The sequence below is a fragment of the Amia ocellicauda genome, chromosome 3 (assembly GCF_036373705.1).
Source record: "Amia ocellicauda isolate fAmiCal2 chromosome 3, fAmiCal2.hap1, whole genome shotgun sequence".
Lineage (NCBI taxonomy): Eukaryota > Metazoa > Chordata > Actinopteri > Amiiformes > Amiidae > Amia > Amia ocellicauda.
The window spans coordinates 25,578,210-25,597,418 of record NC_089852.1 but is presented as its reverse complement, the minus strand read 5'-3'; the positions used below and the strand labels follow the sequence as shown (position 1 = coordinate 25,597,418).

The 19,209-nt window shown below is 43.1% G+C and overlaps 1 protein-coding gene across 3 annotated transcripts in view; it reads right to left on the bottom strand.

The window, feature by feature from the left end:
* Positions 1-19,209, bottom strand: part of raraa (retinoic acid receptor, alpha a) — a 158,488-nt gene that overhangs the window by 108,837 nt on the left and 30,442 nt on the right. For all 3 annotated transcript variants that reach the window (XM_066698678.1, XM_066698681.1, XM_066698679.1), the window contains exon 2: positions 5,143-5,258. The gene's annotated coding sequence lies outside the window, so the exon portion shown is untranslated. The remainder of the gene's footprint in view (positions 1-5,142; positions 5,259-19,209) is intronic.

Here is a 19,209-nt window from a genome sequence, read left to right as displayed (position 1 = left end):
ATGGAGTCTGTGTCTGAGCATGCAGGGCTGGGGGGGGGGGGCAGGGTGCCATGCTGAAACTTTAGAAGATATGTCTTGACTGTCAAGGTAGAAAAAAAAAAAGAAAAAATTAAAGATTTTATTTTTTATCGAAATGCAAATAAAACCATGACACATAAACCATGACCATAAACCTTTGGTGGATTTCCACCCATTCGGTTTAGGGAAAAAATAGATCACTTGACAACCTTGACAAAGACCCAGAGTAAAATCAACAGCGATTACAAAAGTATTTCCTAAAAGCATTTCTGAAAGTTTATCCACCTATTAGTCTAACATGTCTAATGAAAAGTATTGGGGTCAAGGTGTTTTAGTCTTAATAGCGATCCTGTCCAATCAGCTGTCCAATCACATCCAACAGCTGCAGCTCAGAGACACAACATTCAGAGACCCGGGCTTCACGTGTCCGAGTCCTCAGAGCTGCTGCCCTCCCCTAACACTCACCACCTACTGGCCTCCACCCGCAGGGACCTGTGATATTGGCGTTCTCGCTTCGTGTTTTAGATGCTTCACACACTGGCCCTTCTTTTCCTGGCAGGGGCTGCTATCTGAAACAGAGCGGCTGTGCAGATCTCAGCAGTCAATAAAATCACACCTTCTCAAACTGCCAGCTGAAGTTTCTTCCGTTCAATCCAGTTTGTAGCAAACAGGTCTGCTGTTATCACATGGCCTTGCAGGTGTGGAGCGTCCATTACACTGCGGAGCCTTGGAATGTCGGAATGCTTTATTTGTTTAATGCCAATGTATGCAAATATTTGTTTATAAAGGCTCTTAACAGCTATGGTACGATCACGAAGCAAAGCGCTACACGTTGATGTGACTCTTCCCCAGACTGATGTCTTCCGGACACGGTCAATGTCAACACACTCAATCAACTGTTGGAACACCCTTATATTTGCAATAGTTCTCTACAGTATATATTTATTTATTTACTGAGATGCATATGGATTCCCCCCCAAATTGAATGAGAAAATTGTGCAAAGACAGTGTACGACCTAAGTGTGGCTAGGAGAGTAAAAAGTTTCATGAGACCCTGGGAGAGATCTATTAAAGATCCCCTCTTAGCCTCTGACAGGCATTTCAATTAATCAGAGCAGTGTCCAACAGAATCACTACACCTCCCGGCTCCCAGAGCGTCCTGGAAACACGAGAGTGACCAACAAAGATCTGCAGAGCAGTACTAAAAGCTTGTGTAAAGTAAAGGGGGTTGGCTGACCAGTTATCTCCCGACAAGCTAATCTACATGGCATTTATTGAAATTGAAATTCACGAGGTCTGAAAACTGTTAAAGCTCTTTATTGTACAATCACGCTGTGTTTTGCGGCCGTCTGTCGTTGAGACCCATGACTTGAGAGTTTTTGTACTAGAAAGCCAAAGCAATAAATACACGTCTTAACATGTGAGTACATGCGAGACCCCCAGTGGCCGGTGGGCCCATGCTGTGCAGAGGGCAGCACGGCACTGGGAGGGGAATGAGGACATTGGCGCTGCGGTCTGCTGGGAAAGAGGCTCGTTGCAGCCGGAATCTTGGCTCCTAGCACTGCAGGGCCCTCGAGTACCCAGGATGCATCTCCTTCATGTTATTCTTTCTTATCTAAGTCAGATCATCAATCTCCCCAGGGCTACTCCTCTCCATTAACAAGGGCTGCACAGAGCGATCCACCCTACCCCCACCTCTCCTTCTCTTTTCTCCCTCTTTCTCTGTTTTCAATCATGAAGATGCACTACAATGCTGCGCAGACCGATTTACGCAAAACTGGAGTCTGCTGTGGACCGTCTCTTTCCAAGCCCTCCATGATCCCTTAGTGCTCTCTTTACTGGTGATTCAATTCACAGCATGAGAGACAGACGGACAGTACCAGGGCTTTGTGGGGACATTATATTTGGGTACATAAGTGGGTACACATGTGGGTACATTATATTTTTACAGCAAAGCAGTCCACAGCTAATAGATGCGTCAGTCACTTAGGATAAAGATCAAATATAATTAGGAAGATCATTTTGTCCAATTACACAGACGTTTTTGGGAAGTGTGAGGAAAACAAAAGTGAGAAAACATAATTTGCACAATTATTGCAATATCCTGATCCTGATCACGAAGAGACGTGCTGAGATGACTGACAAGACAGTTAACATTTATTTATATATTTATTTTTATATTCCACGCCAGCCTTTCCACACAACACAAAAGAACAACGGGGAAAAAAGAAAAAAGAAAAAGAACCCACTCTGAGAACATTGCGGAGAAAAAGTCAGAAGTCAAGTCAGTTGTCACCAGCTGTGCGTCTCGCGATTGAGTGTCTCACGTTATGGATGAGCCCGTGCAGACTGCACGACTGAAGACAGACTATCTGCTCTCTGCCGCTGCACCCTTGTCATCTCACCCTTATGAAGAAGGGCTGTATTTATTGCTCGATTTGCACAAAACTTTCATTACCACCAATTTACGCAAAAGCCACATCTAAACCATTAGGCCACAAAGTCATAAATCATAAACTTAACCTCCCTCCAGAGTCCTTAAACTTGGGTGGTTGTTACTGGGATATGGAAATATTTTCTCTATAAAAAAACACGACAAAATTACAGCTTGGATTGGACGGCCATGATGAAGCAGTTTTATTGTTTTTACAGTGAGGCGTCAGAGAGAAGAACTCCTAGGGCCTTGTTGTGTGGAGCAAAAGCAAGGATCTGCTGCAATAATAATATATATATATATATATATATATAGCTCTGAAAAAATTAAGAGACCACTGCAAATATTTCTTAAATCAGCATCTCTACATGTATGTCAGATATTCCATTCCATGCATATTTTTATTTGGAATTTGGGAGAAATGTTGTCAGTAGTTTGTAGAATAAAACAAAAATGTTCATTTTACCCAAACACACTATAAATAGTAAGACCAGAGAAACTGATATTTTTGCAGTGGTCTCTTAATTTTTTCCAGAGCTGTATATATGTGCGTGTGTGTGTGTGTGTGTTATAAATGACACTGTGTCTTTAAAAGCTAGTGACTGTGGTGTGTAATTCCCCTCTTTTTCCATTATCATTAACCCCCCCACACCCCATAAACTCAGACGCCTCCCCGCAAACTCAATCACTCCCCCCTCACCAATACCGCTCCTGATGAATACTGTAATTGAGCATGGTGCTGGCTAATGTTGCTCTGCTTTGATTCAGAAGAAAGTGGAAGGTGATTGCCTCTCAGGATTTATTATTACTGCTGTCTTATTAAAATACAGCCTGTGCTTTGACACCAACACACACACACACACACACACACACACACACACACACACAGACTTATTTCTTTACTACAAACACACACACAGCCATTAACCTCTGTTCATTTGTAAAAATACCTCCAATTCATACACACACATACAAATAAACGTACACAAAAATAGAACTGTCCTTTTGTAGGAGATGTAGAGTTGTTAAATTGAAATCGGGCTCAGTGAGAAGCCAACTTCAGGGCCACAATCTTCTCTGGGCCTGGAATTCAGAGCACTATGTTTCCTGTGCCGAGTTCATTCAGCAACATCAAAGACGTGTGATAATCTCTGTGGAACTGTAAGAGAAACTGCCTTGATAACATTAGTCTCTCTCAGTTTAACTCTGTACAATCTTGAAATGTAACACTGGTTATCAGATCAAGTCCCTTTATAAGCCTGTCCACGGAGGCTGAATTGAGCACTTTTTCTGGTGCAAGCAGCTAAATACAAGAATAGGAGAAAGACGTGTGCTAAATGCATAGGGTTTATATACACTACATACTTAAAAAATTACTACAACGTCCTAATAAAGAGTGAAACTACACACTGCCTATAGTAAGCACCATTACAGAGTTAAGAGAAGCCCAGGACTTTTACTTAAGGCTAGCTTGATACAAGATTTTTTTTTTTCTTCTGTCCAAACTTGGCCGCGAGGTTTAATTTTCTTTGATAAACACCAGAGCTCTGCAAGCCTAGTCCTGACAGCGAGGGGAGAGAGGGAGGAAGGGGGTGAAGTGTAATATATCACAGTTTTCACTGCAGCTCCAGTCTACCTGCCGCGCAGCCTGGGGACCTGTGAGAGGGGAGTTCTGGCCATAGGAAGGTCTTTACTGGAGGACAAGAAGGCAGCACTATCCCTTAGCAAAGTTTTGAAGGTATAAGCGTGTAAAGGGTGTGTGTGCAGACTACAAATCCATAAGCACAGCATATGCAGCTCAAGGCCTCTCCCACTCTTTTCTCCTTTCTTAATTTTTACAAATAATGTCCTCAGATCTATTCAGGATAAGCTGTGCACCAATTCACCCGTCAAACCTCATTTTCACCCGAACTCTAATGTGGTTAAGCGATGCTGACTAAAGAGTCAGACAGGACTTTCCCATCCCTTTCAGCTGGGGAGACGGTGGTGGATCTCTTCCCACATGGACACGCGTTATCATAGGCTGCAGCCCCGAGGTAAGGGCTCGAGATAAGCTGTGCACCGAGAGTGTGTGGAGCTCAACTCGGCTGGCGTGTCTGTGTGCTCTTATCAAGGACTGGTCGAGAACGCCGTGTACTCAAACCACACTTATCAGCCGGAGAGGGAGCCCGGGCCGTGCGAGTGTGTGTTCAGAGAGAGTTGTCTGATAACGTCGAGAACACACTCCTCACGGGCCGAAGGGGAGAGGTGCCTGCAGAGACGTACAGCTGAGCGTGCTGCCATGTTTATAAGATACACCCAGCCCGCCAGGCCGCTGTTTACTCGGCTCCCACGTCCCCAGGACTCTGGCGACAATGGATTTAATTTGTGATAGAGCACAGGGACGACTGGCAGCAGCTGTTTAAGCCCTCAGTATGCAGGGGATTGACTGAATACACCACTTTGGCAATCATTCTTGTGGAACCAGGGCACCACAAACAGATTTCGAAAGAAGCTGATAAACAAATACGCATTTTGTGATCCAAATAATAATTATTAATATTGCCGAAACAAAAACAGTAATGCAATCTAAAGTCATACACAAGTGCAGGCATGGCATTGTCAATTTTAGAGCTATGTCTTTTTTACCCTGCCTTAGCAAAGCGTCGCAGTGCAGCGGAGCGCAGCGCAGCACACAGACACAGGCCTACCTGGAGTGTCCTTTGCACTAATGAAAGGCTGTACACTGATGGAGTGGCCTTGTTCCTGACCCACTGAGCTTCCGGGGAAACGGCAGGAGATATCGATCGTCCGTCACCTGCGCCAGCTGCAGGAAGAGAACAGGAATTAGCTTTAAATGAAGTTTATTAGCTATATCAGTCAGGGCCAGCCCCGTGCGCAGCCACTGTGACATGGCCTGCCCAGGAGGGACCCATGAAAAACACTGCAACCAGCTTATTGCTTTAATAAATACCGGATTTGTGTTAAATACAGTGAGTGAGATTTATCAAGCGCTTTGCCAAAAAAGGGAGCCTCCCCCCCTTGGTTTGAAGAAAATAAATAAATAAGATTAAATAAAATAAAAATCAAGTAGCAAACCTCCCCCTCGCTAGACTTTTGTTTGTGTTTGTTGAACAGCCAGACTCTCCTCTGACACAACACATGACAGAGCTGATAAATATGCTTGATTACATGAGAACAGGAGTGAGAGTGACTCCTTGGAGAATTAAGGTCCAGGCCCATAAGCTATTATGTGTAAAATGTAGGAGAGGTTGGGGTGCCAAGAAAATACAGCCACACACTCAAGACGTTCTTTTTTCTAAACTTTTGAGTGGTGGTGGGTGGAGGGGGATTTGGGGGGGGATACACCAAAAAAGTTCGGCTGCACACCCTCTTCACAGCGTGTGGAAAGGGTCCTTGTGTGAACGGATGAGACAGAGAGAGGGCCCACATGTCCGAAAGGTCACGCTGGAGCCAGGCACGCAGCTGGCGGTGGCTGTTGCAGTGTGTGAGTAGAGGAGGAGGAGGAGGAAAACTTCAATTTTTCATTCCACCATCTCCTTCTCATCCTGTGCAATGCATTGCCGGGTCACTAATGTCCATTGTGTCTGGCTGGCAAGAGTGGGGGAGACTGCACAGCCGCCCAGACTCATCATCTAGCACCCCCACCAGACAGCTCCAGCAATACAGCACGGTGCACACCAACACGCACACACACACACACACACACACACATGAATGCACGCACACGCAGACACACTGTACCGTGAGAAAGCCAACAACATTTTGTATCAAAGCCAAGACAAGGGCAATCAGGAAAGATTTTAGAAATATGTATAAATTAAGATATTGCAAAAAATGCTGATCCTTCTGCAAACCATAGATTTTTTCGCTCCTTTCCTCTCTAGACCGTGTACTGATCTCTCATAATGGATCTGCTTTGTCCTTACCAAGGTAAATTCAATTAAACATTTACAAGCAACTGAGTCACCGAGAGTACTGACCTGGAGCGTACGGTCATTCAAGTGCTGTAGAAAAGCAACTGTTGTGGCTTGGTCTAATGCCAAATTATCGCTCTTTTATTTGTTTGGCGCTACACAACTTTTGCCAAACGCACAAAGAAACCAAGCAATAGATAAATACATATGCATGCAGTTGCTCTTACACCAAGTACATAGATCACCAGTTCTGGGTCCTTATGTACAAAACAATGGGAGGATTCTGTTTAAGCCCTGCTTTATTGAGAATTCAGCAGACACCTACTCAATTACATTTTAAAATGCCAAGGAGCTGTTCAGCTGAAGAGCCGGCTGAACAATGAGGACACTTGAGTGAGAGGCGGGCGGGCGGGCATGCCTGTGCAGAGCTGGGGGCACTGAGCTCAGTGCTCCCCGACACCAGGGGACGGCTGCACACTCTCCTGGATGCACTGTGAGCAAGGCATGCACAGGTTATCCAAAAAAAATTGAAAAATGTGGCATTATCCCCAGTTCTGATTTAGTGCTGACAGTCCTCCCTAGCTAAGCCCCACTGAGTGTTTGGTCACCTTGCAGTTTTTTATTTTTATGACGAGCCCTAGAGTTACAGCAGTGGCCAAAATCACAACAGAGACCAGTCCCAAAACAAACCAACACGAACCAACAAATCTGATACCTTGGCCTTTGACATCACATATGGCTTGGTGCTGGCAGACATGGCACAAGGGGGATATTTACACCTTTGTCAGCAATTACTGCGGTAAAACTGGACAGCTCATGTTCATTCAGACTATGCACCATCCGCACCAGACAGACGAGCACCGCAGGTTGCGCAAAGCACTTGTGGCACAACCACACAGCCACCAGTCCACAAGTATGTTACAAACATGTGTTTAGTATTTCCAAGAGACTGTCTGGAAAAATACATATTTCACAACCATTCTGAAGAAACAGTCAGCAGAATTAAAAAAAACACTTTATTCTATGTTTTATTTTTCATTTCTGTAAGCACAAAGAGCTATTTAGGTTACTGATCCTGGAATAATCTGGTGAGAATAAACACTGCAGGATTAAACACAAAGCAGTCCATTTCCAGTCTAGAAATATGAATACAGATCGACATATTTATTTATGTCCTTCTTGAAAGACGATACTCAGTAAAAGGTTCAGAGATTTATAGTACCTCACGCCAGTGTTTGAGGCACATTAAATCAGAAGTCCGAATTTAATCTTAATTTTCTCAAGAGGGGAAATCTAGAGGTTGAGACTGCAATCTAAGACTGTTTCTATTCAAACTGAAATTCAATATAATTTACAGGATTGTATTGAATTTTCATGACGAAAGCTGGATTTCCATAGGCAATCCAATAATTCTCCATCACTACACGTTTTTCAAATTGTTCACATTCCTCTGGACAATAGACGTTGTACTTGTACATTTATATTAATTTCTTTACTTACTTACTTATTGGGTTTCATATTGTTATGGCTTGATGGCAAGCATGGGAAGATCCAAGCAAATATTTTTCAACAACAGGCCTATAGACTTCAAGCAACATGTACAATAATAGGCTACAAATAATTAAATGTCTTAGCACATATCCCTCTACTTGCATATATAATAATTTTTACGTTTTATTATTATTATTATTATTATTATTATAATTATTATAATTATTATTCAGAATGATCACTATACATAACGCATGCTCCTCTACAGTGGAATTACATTGCTTTCTCATTTCTCCCCTTTCCTTTGTGCTGAAGAACAGAGCACCATACTGTAATTTCTCCATTAGCAGGCTATGAGGTGAGCAGACATTCATTTGAATCACTCTCAGCTTCACAGGAAAACATCCTTGACTGTGCTAAGTGACAATTTTCAACCCGGGTCATTTGTTTAATATAATTGGATGAGAGGCTGCGATGGCTCTGTGAGAATGTATTCACATAAAGCACTGTTCTCAAGTAGCACGGGGAATACTCCTGCATCGAGATGCGCCTTGAGAATCAGTCAAGCACATTGTAATAAACCTCCTTGTACTGAGCGGCAATGCCCATGCTGCATCCCCTGAAAAACCTGCCAGCTTCGAGAGGAGAGTTCAGTGTTTTGTAATACTGAAGGAATAGATCTGCAATAGCTACACCACACTCTGCTGTACTATACTGCCATGCACTATATAATCTAAGCCTACAATTTAAAAAAGCCGGTGTCTTAAAACAGAGCAGCAAAACGTATAAATATATATTTTTTACACATTATGTTTTTTTTTTTTCTTCCTTCACCTGCAGGCACCCCCCCGCCATCCCCCCATATAAATAAAATCAACACTGCAAAGCTGGATTAGTCAGAAAACATCCAAATGCATTTTTCTGAGGCCTCTGGGTGCAGAAGCGGCCTGATGGTATCAGACAGGGTTATCCTCTGATACGGGGGAAGGCAGCTGCAGCAGGACCGGTCTGCTCCCCGGTACGCTATCAATAAAAGCAGCTCGCCCGATTCGCCGTGTTTTGTCACCTGCCCTCCAGTCTCCTTGCGATCTCTGTCTCTCTAATTAAATTTCCGCCTGGGCAGCTCGGAGGCTCCCCAGCCCTCCTCCATTGATAAATGGTCCAATCTGCTGCTGGGCCTTCCTTCCTCTTACAGCCCCCCTCCGACACCGCCTACCCCGGTGACCAGAGACTTGGGCTCAGAATCGTAGCGAGCTCAGCAGGCCGATCACCATCACCCTGTCTGCTGCCCTCCTGTGTCTCAGGATCTCAAGCACAATTTACAGATAAAGCGCTGACATGGCAGTGCAGGTTTAGTATTATAATAACAGTAATAATCATATTTAAAATTATTATATTTTAAAGCAGGGATAATTAGATTGATGTGAATAGGTGTTGATCATCTCTCTCCAAGTTTTCATTGCCTCGTTATGCACAGGTGGGGCTTAACTGTGACATTACACAACTTAACAAATAAGTACAGAATACAAAATATTGAAGGGGTGTATATTCCAACAAACCTCAATGGCCAATATACAGGAACTAGTTTTGGCCTTGATAGTTGGAATGTTGTTTTTTGTTTTTGTGTTTGTTTGTTTGTTTTTACATTCCTTTTGAGGTTGAAATCTGATCCCTCTGATATGTGCCTCCCAGCCCTGCTATGTGAATCTCCATCCCCAAACACTGCAGAGTTACTTTGGTTGAAAGAATAACTGTGCTAACACACCTTTTAAATCATAATGCATGACCGCACCACTGCCCCCCTATTCACACAGCTGGACTGGGGGCAACTACTCACAGTGTAAAATCAGCTGCTTTTGTAGAGTGACGAAAACCCAAACTGTACCAATGCAATCAAAACAAATATACATAAACACAAACATGCATGCACGCACACACGCACGCATGCACACAGAGAGAGAGAGAGAGAAAGACAAGCATTACTCTTTATCTGGTAACAGTTAGACAAATTCATCATAAAATTGGCACAGACTAATATACATATACTTTTTTTTCTCCTCTCTCTTTTTCTCTAGTTTCTGTTAATGTTCCAAACCCACTAGGGAATTGCTAAGCCTAAGGCAGGTTGCCATTAAATTGAGGTCCTAATTTGTGCAGCCACAACTGTACGAACTGTGGGTTGCTGGAGAGCTACAGTATGGAGACAAAACTCCCACACGGCACAGCTTGCAGCACCAGCCACCACCACACTTCCCCTGGACAACACACTGAAGATGACCAAGCAACAACACAACCACAGATGTGTTTCCTGCAGCCTGCAATGTACTTAAAATATAGCTCTGTATAATAGAAAAATATATTACAGTAAAACCCTGCAATCGATACGATATTAAATTAAATAACACACACTGTGTCGACACCATACCAACCATTACAGATTTATTTAGGAAAGTTAATGATTTTGGTTATTTATATATTTAGTTATTAGATTGGTTGTTTGATTTATAAACCATTTTCTGAAATGTAAAAACAAACTAAACAAAAAAACTAATATTGCGTGCAAAATTGGGGGAGAAAAACTAAATCAGCAACCAAGACAATTGGCAATGCGCAGCTGTGTATTATCTCTCTGGGATGACCAAATGATGAACAAAGCAAAGTTTATTGAAGACACAAAATAGAGTCAGGATTATTGAAGACGACAGGGAGCAAGATCAAGATCTGGCACAGAGTAGCGCCGTTTTAGTTTTTTTGGCACTGCTGTACTTTACAATAAAAAGCAAAGAAATGTACTGACAAACAGACATACATACACAAACACATGCACACACGCACGCACTCACTCATGTACTTTCACAGTTCTTTCTCGCAGAGAGGCCAACACACAGTCTCACACAACACACACACTGCAGCCCTCCCGTATTGTGAACACAGTGGAGCACACAAATATAATCCTGTCCATGCCAGGGTGGTCTGAAGCATCGTACAAACCCTCAACCAGCTCCGGACTGACACAGGGCCACTAAAACTGAACAGAAATGGCAGGAGTGTGTTTTGGGGTTCGTGGGTGTTGTTTAACAAGCTGTGAATGAACACCTCAAATACTTTACATTCCCCCAAGTTTTCTCCAAAACCATAAAGGCCATCTTACCCTGTACCCCTGTGGAAGGAAAGTATAAATTATTTTCTCATACCTGTTCCCACCCATTGTACTGTAATGCTTGCCTATTGTATTGTATCCGTACTGACCCTGCATGCCAGCTCTGCTTTGCCATGCTCCTAGTTTCACAGCGACAGTCTCAGGAATCCCTTGTGTGCGCTCTCAGTATAGGACATGTATCTAATGCAAGTGTTAACACTGGTAAATATATGCAAAAGGTGAGAGTTGCTCTTTCTCAGCGCTGTCTGAATCCCTCTGCCAACGCGGGCTTCCCAGCACTGTAACCTGTCCTGCCCGGGGCTGCGTCCTCTGAGAATTCCTTGCCTGAAAACATTAAGACCTCAGCGCGCAGCCTGGGATAGCAGGGGCGGCCAAATTGAAGATGAGAGCAGGAGAGGGTAGAGCGATTTCTCTCCCTGTCAGCCCCCCTGCTCTCCCTCCCCTGACCCGGCTGCTTTCCAGGGCAATTACCAAGCTGCACTTTATCATGGGTGCCGAGACAGGCGCTGACGGGGCGCTCCCAAACAAATGATGTGGGGGTCGAGGTGGCCAGCCTGCCTCAGAGGCTGCCTGCCCTCCACACCGCATTAGCGGCGACTAAAGAGGCGCAGGAGAGGGAGGGTGGGAGGGTCTCTTCCCAGTCTGCGCTCCCCAAAAACTATTTATCAAGGGGGGAGCAGTGTGGAACTAACAATGCTGTCAGTGGCTGGCCCTGCAGTAGGACACACACAACCATTAAGAGCGTTACAATCACAGCAGCGTGAAGAAGCCAGCCGCTTCTCCGTGCCGGCTCCAGTGCAGTGAGCACTGCTATACACTTAATACAGGAACGTGGACACAAATCAGAGCTCCACGGACACCGACACAGAGGAGGGGGAAAGGAAGTGGTACACAACAGCTCTTAAACAAATAAATACATCCATACAGAAATATAAATTGTCTTTCTATTCCACTCAATTGTTTAATAACTCAGAGCGCAGTCTTAAATTTAAAAGGTCACGAAAGCATGACGCGTATACTACTTTAATTTATAGCAGAAGAGCAGGACTAGTGAAACCGATCGCAAATTGTGACTGGTTTTGCCAAAAGCGAGTTTAAAAACACATTACAAAGGTACAAAACCATCTATAACTGTTTAAGAATAATCACAAATGCAAAAATACATACATCTTTCCAACTTTTGCCTGGCAAAACTGTTTTAGTCATCCTCTACAGGACTGGCTACACACAGCTAAGTATAGCTTCAAAATAGGCCACAAAGTGTGGCGCATGGTTTTATTTTAATAAAGCGAAAAATATAAGATAATGCCTAAATTTAAACCACTGCGGAAATTAACCATGGTCAAATTTAATATGGAAATCCAGTGGCTTTGAGTTAAATAAATGTGCATACAGGCTGAAACTCAACTGCTTCTGCTCGGAAGAACAAAGAGAGACAGAAAACTGATCAAAATATATATGTATATGTTTTCTGTCTCTCTTTGTTCTTCCAAGCAGAAGCATTTATATATATATATAACTTTACCAGCTTATTGTATAGATATTCTCTATTGACTGTAAGCACAACAGCTCACTGAATCACTAACTAAAGCAGCGATTTCAAACACACACTGACTGTATACAGCCCATGCACTTGGCAATTGTGCTGAACCAATCTCCACAGAAGTATTAGCTGTGCAGTTTCATTGGAATTCACTGGTGCTTGATGAATTGCGAAAGAATGTGCTTGGCACTAGCCACTTTGACTAAAAAACTACAACAAAAAAACAAAAACAAAATGGACAACAACAGAAATCTACAGAACGCACACCGAAACCAGAAAACACAAAACAAAACAAACACAAACCAGGATTGCCTGCCTTTAAGAGTATGAATACACTTACTACCTGGTTACCTTTACACAAAACACTACCTGTATGATCTGTTCAATATATTTTCAACTGCATTGGAAAACACTGCCAAATGCAATAATCATGGACCCTGCCCATCTCTCCTCTGATTGTATGAACCCATTATATTGCTACGGTTAATGAGGTTATTACTGAAGTTATTATGGTTAGATTGTTTGTTTTAGAATGTGGCTGCTGTTTGTGTTTGTCTGCCAATGCACTGATACATTTGTCATACATCGTTATGTACGACTTGGAAAGAAATGGAGAAAAAATGCTGCAGGAGGAAAAAAAAAAACAAAAAACAAAAACAATGGCTTACGCCCAGCTTTCAAGTGAAGTTTTCCTGGGAATCGCCCCTAAGTGAACATTCAATCTATCAATCGATACGCTTACAGCTGTTAGCTATCATTAGGCAGCCTGACGTTTGCTTATTTATTAAGCTTAACAGCAGTGTGTGCAGCCGCCTTAAATTAAAGGGCTCAGACGTGTACCTCAATTGCTTCCTTGAAAATGGTGTAACATTCTCTCGCACAGGGGAAACACTTTGACTCCTTTAATGAAGAGGCTTATTCTGTTGGCTTACAAACCATGGGCGGCATTTTCTTTGTTTAATGCAGCGTCCACTCACTGATAGGGCTGCGAGACAGAGACGGGGTCGCTCCAACTGAACTCTACCTGTGATGCATTATCACGCTGGCTTGACAACTGATGGCCGCTGATAACCCTTGACTTTAAACCAATAAACGGTAAAGTTTCAGACAAAGGAAAACGCCACATAGATCTCAATGTGGCGGAAACTACCAAAGAAACGAGCCTAGCAACCAGCAGGGGATTTCTCTCCTGCCCCAGAGCTCTGAACATTGTTAGTGTCCCAACAGCTCTCAGTGTTTGGAATTGGACTAAAACATGATGGGTTTAAATTTGGTTTGGGGGGGGGGGCAGAAGACAAACCAGGTGGGACTCGGCACAGTCATGGACAGATGACCCAGTTTAAGACAAATGGCTTTAGCAGGAGGGCCAGTGACATTTATGTTTCATGTTGTAATGGGAGCTGACCCCAGAGGTCAGAGTGCCAATGAGGCGGCGGCTCATTCCAACACATCTCTCCTGAAACCCGAGCCAATCCAAACAGGGCCCCCGACACACACTGTGCTCGGCAGAAGATGGAGGGCCCGCTCAGGCACATTCCTCCCTTATCTTCAGGGCTTCTGGAACTCGCAGGAAGAGTGCGGCACGCAGGAGGGGGAGCAGGCGGGAGGCCGAGGGAGCGGTTGAAGAGCGGCAGAGGGCTTTGTGCTTGTTGCATCAAAGTATTTTGTGCGCGAAAGAGCAGTGAGGGACCTGACTGACTAGAAGCTAACATGCTTCTAGGACAGGGATGGGATTTCTTCTACCAGTCTTTGTTTCCTTTTACTACATTGACCATGCTGCTGAAGACAACTTGACAGCCAGATTCACAGTGATTGTAAATTGAGTTTGATGCAGGTGCCAAGACTCCCTTCCACTGCTCTACAATGTCACAGGATGCATCCCACCCCGTCCAAGGTGATGGGGTGGGCCAGGTTCCAGTAAAGGAGGGTAGATCTGGCACACCCAGAAGCCAGGCCTCCTGTGGGCCAGTGAAGAGTTCCCTAACCTCCTTCTAGCTGCTCTTGGAGATTCACCACTTCAATTCATTCAGCTAACCGTACGATCCAACTCTCTCACATTTACCCATAAATTGTCATCACCAGGACAGATCACAAGCAACTCTGCTCTTCTACACGCTCATTATTGGGAAAAAATGTGTCTGCTTAATATGTCAAAATTAATAACAATAATCAGCATCATCTTGTTCATCATAATGATGATGCAATGTGACAGGCACAAACTGTGCAGTGGTGGTCTTGAGGGAATGCAAACCAACAGAAGTGTGCATCGACACTCTCTCTCTTTCTGGTTTCCTCGGGTTGCTCTATCTTAATAAACAGCGCATGAATCCCCGTTTGAACATCCAAATGCCGCGAATCAATGCCTGCTGGTTTTCTTTTTCAAGCAATAAAGCAATTACCAAAAAACAAAAGGAGAAAGCGCTTTAGGACAATTTTTCAGTATAGTGATAGAGAAGGCAGTTATGCAATGCACCAGAAAGAGAGTGAGAGAGAGAGAGAGAGAGAGAGAGAAGGATCAAAGACACGAAGCGAGCCATAAAAATGTGACTAAATATAAAAAAAGATAAAAAAACACACACACAAACAATGTTTGTCTCCTTTTGAAACACACAACCCCTGAGGACAGCGTGGTGCTGAGGACACCTTGTTCCGTGTCCTCAGGACCAAAGGAATGAACACAAAAGAAGATGAGACCATTTTATTTTTTGTGTGTTTGTCTGGTGTTTGGGGGGAGATTTAATTAAAGTTCACATACCACCCACAGTCTTGTATCTTTAAAGCCCGAATGAACCCAATACCATAAGATAACCCAGGCAGGGCTCGTCATTCACTGGCTGGGGACATCCTTGCCTGCAGGAGTGACAATCTGGAGAACATCAACCGAGCAGCCAAACCCTGAGAGCACAGGGAGTCCTCGTTATAGAACCCCCCAGCCCGCAGACACACCTCCTGCTGTGTGGAGTCACATGGCAGTGTGGTCCGGACTGTGCCACCCATCAATGCCTGCATCTGCATTTCCTCCAGCCTGCTGCCATATAGGCATCAAGCCAGTTGAAAGCAACCAGTTCTGAACCACAGAGGGGGCTAAACGGCAGGTCAAAGATGTGCGCCACAATTTTAAGCCTTTAACAATGTTTGCCGTCATTCACACTCACACAATCACAATCACACTGCACCATCTTCACTGACCACTGTCTGCTATTCTTAACACACAAACACAGACAAATAAATAAATCGGATTGTGCTAACCGAATGAGCACAAGGCAAGCCTACATAAGCAGTAATGGATAACAGAACTGAATTGCAAGTGCTATAATGACTGGTTTAAACCCCAGAGGAGCTGGGCTCAGGGATGACTGTGTACCATGCACAGTCAGTGTATTCCACTTTATATGATGAACAGCAGCAGAACACACCAGCATTCACTGAGTCCTTAATATATAAATGTGAAACCCTTCCAATTACAGTTTTAGTGCCTATAGTTTGTTAATAACATTTAACCACTAAAGTGAGGTCGTCAAATTGGGACACTATTCAAACAGTGCGGTTTGCCAGGGATGCAGTAAATCTAATGAAATCCGTTCTGCTGGTTGCAGTAAATAAAAAGATAAAAAAATAAATACGAAAACTATGTTTATATATATATATATATATATATAATCTTAAGAAGACATGCAGAGACCACAGTAATATGTTTAGAGTAAGAGTCACAGAACTTTTTTATTGCTTTGTCTTTATTAGTTTATTTTTCTCTTGCCTTAAACACAACACAGCCATCTATTTCAGTCCCCAAGCTCATAACAGCATGGTCTTTTCACTCAATAAACGTAAAATGAATTGACCTGACAGCTTAGAAAATAAGTATTACGCAAGAATGCCAGTGACTTGCAATAGTCCACGCAAAACAGATCCAAACAGAAATCTGAGCATTGAGGGGATCAGCATTTGATCTGGTTCAGGGTATAATTAGTAAGCAGCAAATGCATAATAAAATCTGTAATAAATAATAATCATAATATTAAATACACACACACACACTAGTTTTAAAGGCAGAATTCTTCAGGGGGCTCCAAACCAGGCGAACTCAAAGCCACTGACTATGACATCATGGATATGACATCACAGATATGGAATCATTATTAGCGCAGCGGGATTATTAGTTTAGCAGACAAGGAAGAGTGGCTAAAGGGTGTCTGATTGCAAACTGGGAGACACTACGGTTTGCTGCAGTGACAGGTGGCGGCTCATCACCTCCTCGCACAGGGATTACAGCAGTCAAACGGAGCTCCACACTTCACCGGACATCAGAGCTAAACACTGTCGAGTAGAGCTTCATACTGTAACACAGGACTGACACTTTAGAAGAGCCGACACTAAAGACTACGCTTAACTGCTGAAGGCTGTGTCGCCTAGGGGTCCAGTTATACTAGGAGCCACAGGCACAAGTGTTACGATAAGCCAGTCGCACTTAGCTAATGCATTTCCATTTTAAGGCAGAGACAGAGCCACTGAAATGAAATACGAATAACATGCATATAGCATAACCAAAAAAAAAACAATAACAATAACGATCATTATTATGATTTGGTATAAATGTTGCAGGCCTTGAAAAGGAGAATATACAAATGTCTCTCAAGCAAATGAGAAATAAAGAGTAGGCTAAATATATTATTATGAATTATTATTATTATTATTATTATTATTATATTATTATTATTATTATTAAATGCCAGTATTAGTGCATTGGCACACTCCATGTTACTAGTAAGCAACGAACAAGCCAAGACTCCCTGGGAGCTGGCGTTATTGTTGTGTAGAGGTGTGAGAGCAGATGTTTGTTATTAGGACTATATATCCTGGACAATCGCACAATGAAAAGCCTGCTTGACTTGGACAGCTCACTAAAGCAGTTTCAATGTGTCAGACCTGGAAACAGACATGCTACTGGATGATAGAATTAGACATCAGTAAAAGGTAGGCAAGATTGGTGGACTAATACACTCAACTTTGAAGTCTTACTGCCATCAATGTTGCTGGTCTTTTAAAGGAGAAATACCCCATTAAATAATTAAAAACCACAAGATATTAAAGACCACAACACTGGTTGTTGTTTTTTTTATTCAAGGGCTTCTTGTCATTTCTTGTTTTTGCAACTGATAGAGTAATTCTCTGCAGCTGGTGATAAGTGTTTTTCAGCGGTATGAAAAAAGGGTTTCTCCAAATTTCTAAGAGGCCTATTCTCATAAATTGTTCTCAACAAAAAAATATATATATTTAATATAAACTGTTCTTCTTATAAAACTTAACAGGAAATACTTTCAGTGTTACACAGAGGCAATGAATATTTGGTTAGTGTTTTGGTTGTGCAAGCTGCCTTCAAGCCCTTCCCAGCACTACACTCTGATCAGAAAATAAAAGTGAAGCAGAAATGGTTTTAAAAATTGTGTTTCAATGTGCCGTGGCTGCAGAAAGGTTAATTGAGCTTGATGAGATTTTTGGTAAGCGCATGGACTATCAGATCCTGAATCCAGTAGGCATATATACTTGGGTACATAGTGTAGCGTCAATGGTGAGGCGGACTTTATTTTGTGCGTGTGTCCAAGCACATGTGTTTTTATTTATCGTGTGAACATACATCAGCCCTGTGCATAAACTGAAGTCTTTTGTTTTTAGGACCATTAATCAAAAGTCCTCTAACAAAAACAGAAAAACAGATGAGAAACAACTGAAGAGGATGGGGGGGGAAAAGACAAAAAGAAAATAAATAAATACATAAATGAAACAGTTTGATCTGCATGCTAACTCCTTATACATCATTTAGAAAAAAGACAATTTAACCACATGCAGCAAATTAATCAATTAACAGCACCTTTGTTGTTTTCACGGTCATCCGTTTGAGAAAACAACACACACAAAAAATAATACTGTAAAAAACTATACTGCAGGACACTCCTTCATCTGTGTGAGGATGCAATGATGCTTACTTTGCCTTTCTCTCCTCTCTCTTGTCTGTTATCTACCCACTCCATCTGTCGTCCTTCAAGGTGATTTAATAACTCTCTCACTCTGTCTCTCTGTCTGTCTCCCCTTCTCCCTTTCATTCCGCCTTTCTCTCCTCTCCTACAGGCTTCAAGCTAACACACACACATAACACACACCTGCCCACCCACCCCACCCCACCCCAGAGTATGTGAACTAGCCTCCCGGGAGTCTTTCAGAGCTGGGAATCGATCAGCATTGAGTGCAGACAAGGCGAGGAATCAATAGCCAGCCATTAAAGAGATGTACGAAGCGCGTTTCAGAGCGGCTGCAGTTGTGGAGCTGTCAAAGCTCGTCTCCGCGTCCTTTCCCTGAGTTGCGGCAGTGCAGCATGCCGGCTGCTTGCTGGCTGACCAGGGAAATGTCACTTCCTCTCTCCCATCAGGAGTGAAATTCTGCAGCGAGATGTCCTGCACTCCTGTGCTTTTATTTAATGGTACATGCCCCCCCCACGTGCTGGGGTACGGGCAAATGGACACCCCAGAAAATATGTTAATAGGTAACGCTGGTGCTCTCTACCAGACCGAAAAATTGTTGCCGTGCAAGTGCTCTTGATTTTTTTTGGGAGGAGGTTCCCGCTCTTTTGGACTGAGGCACAGACAGCTGG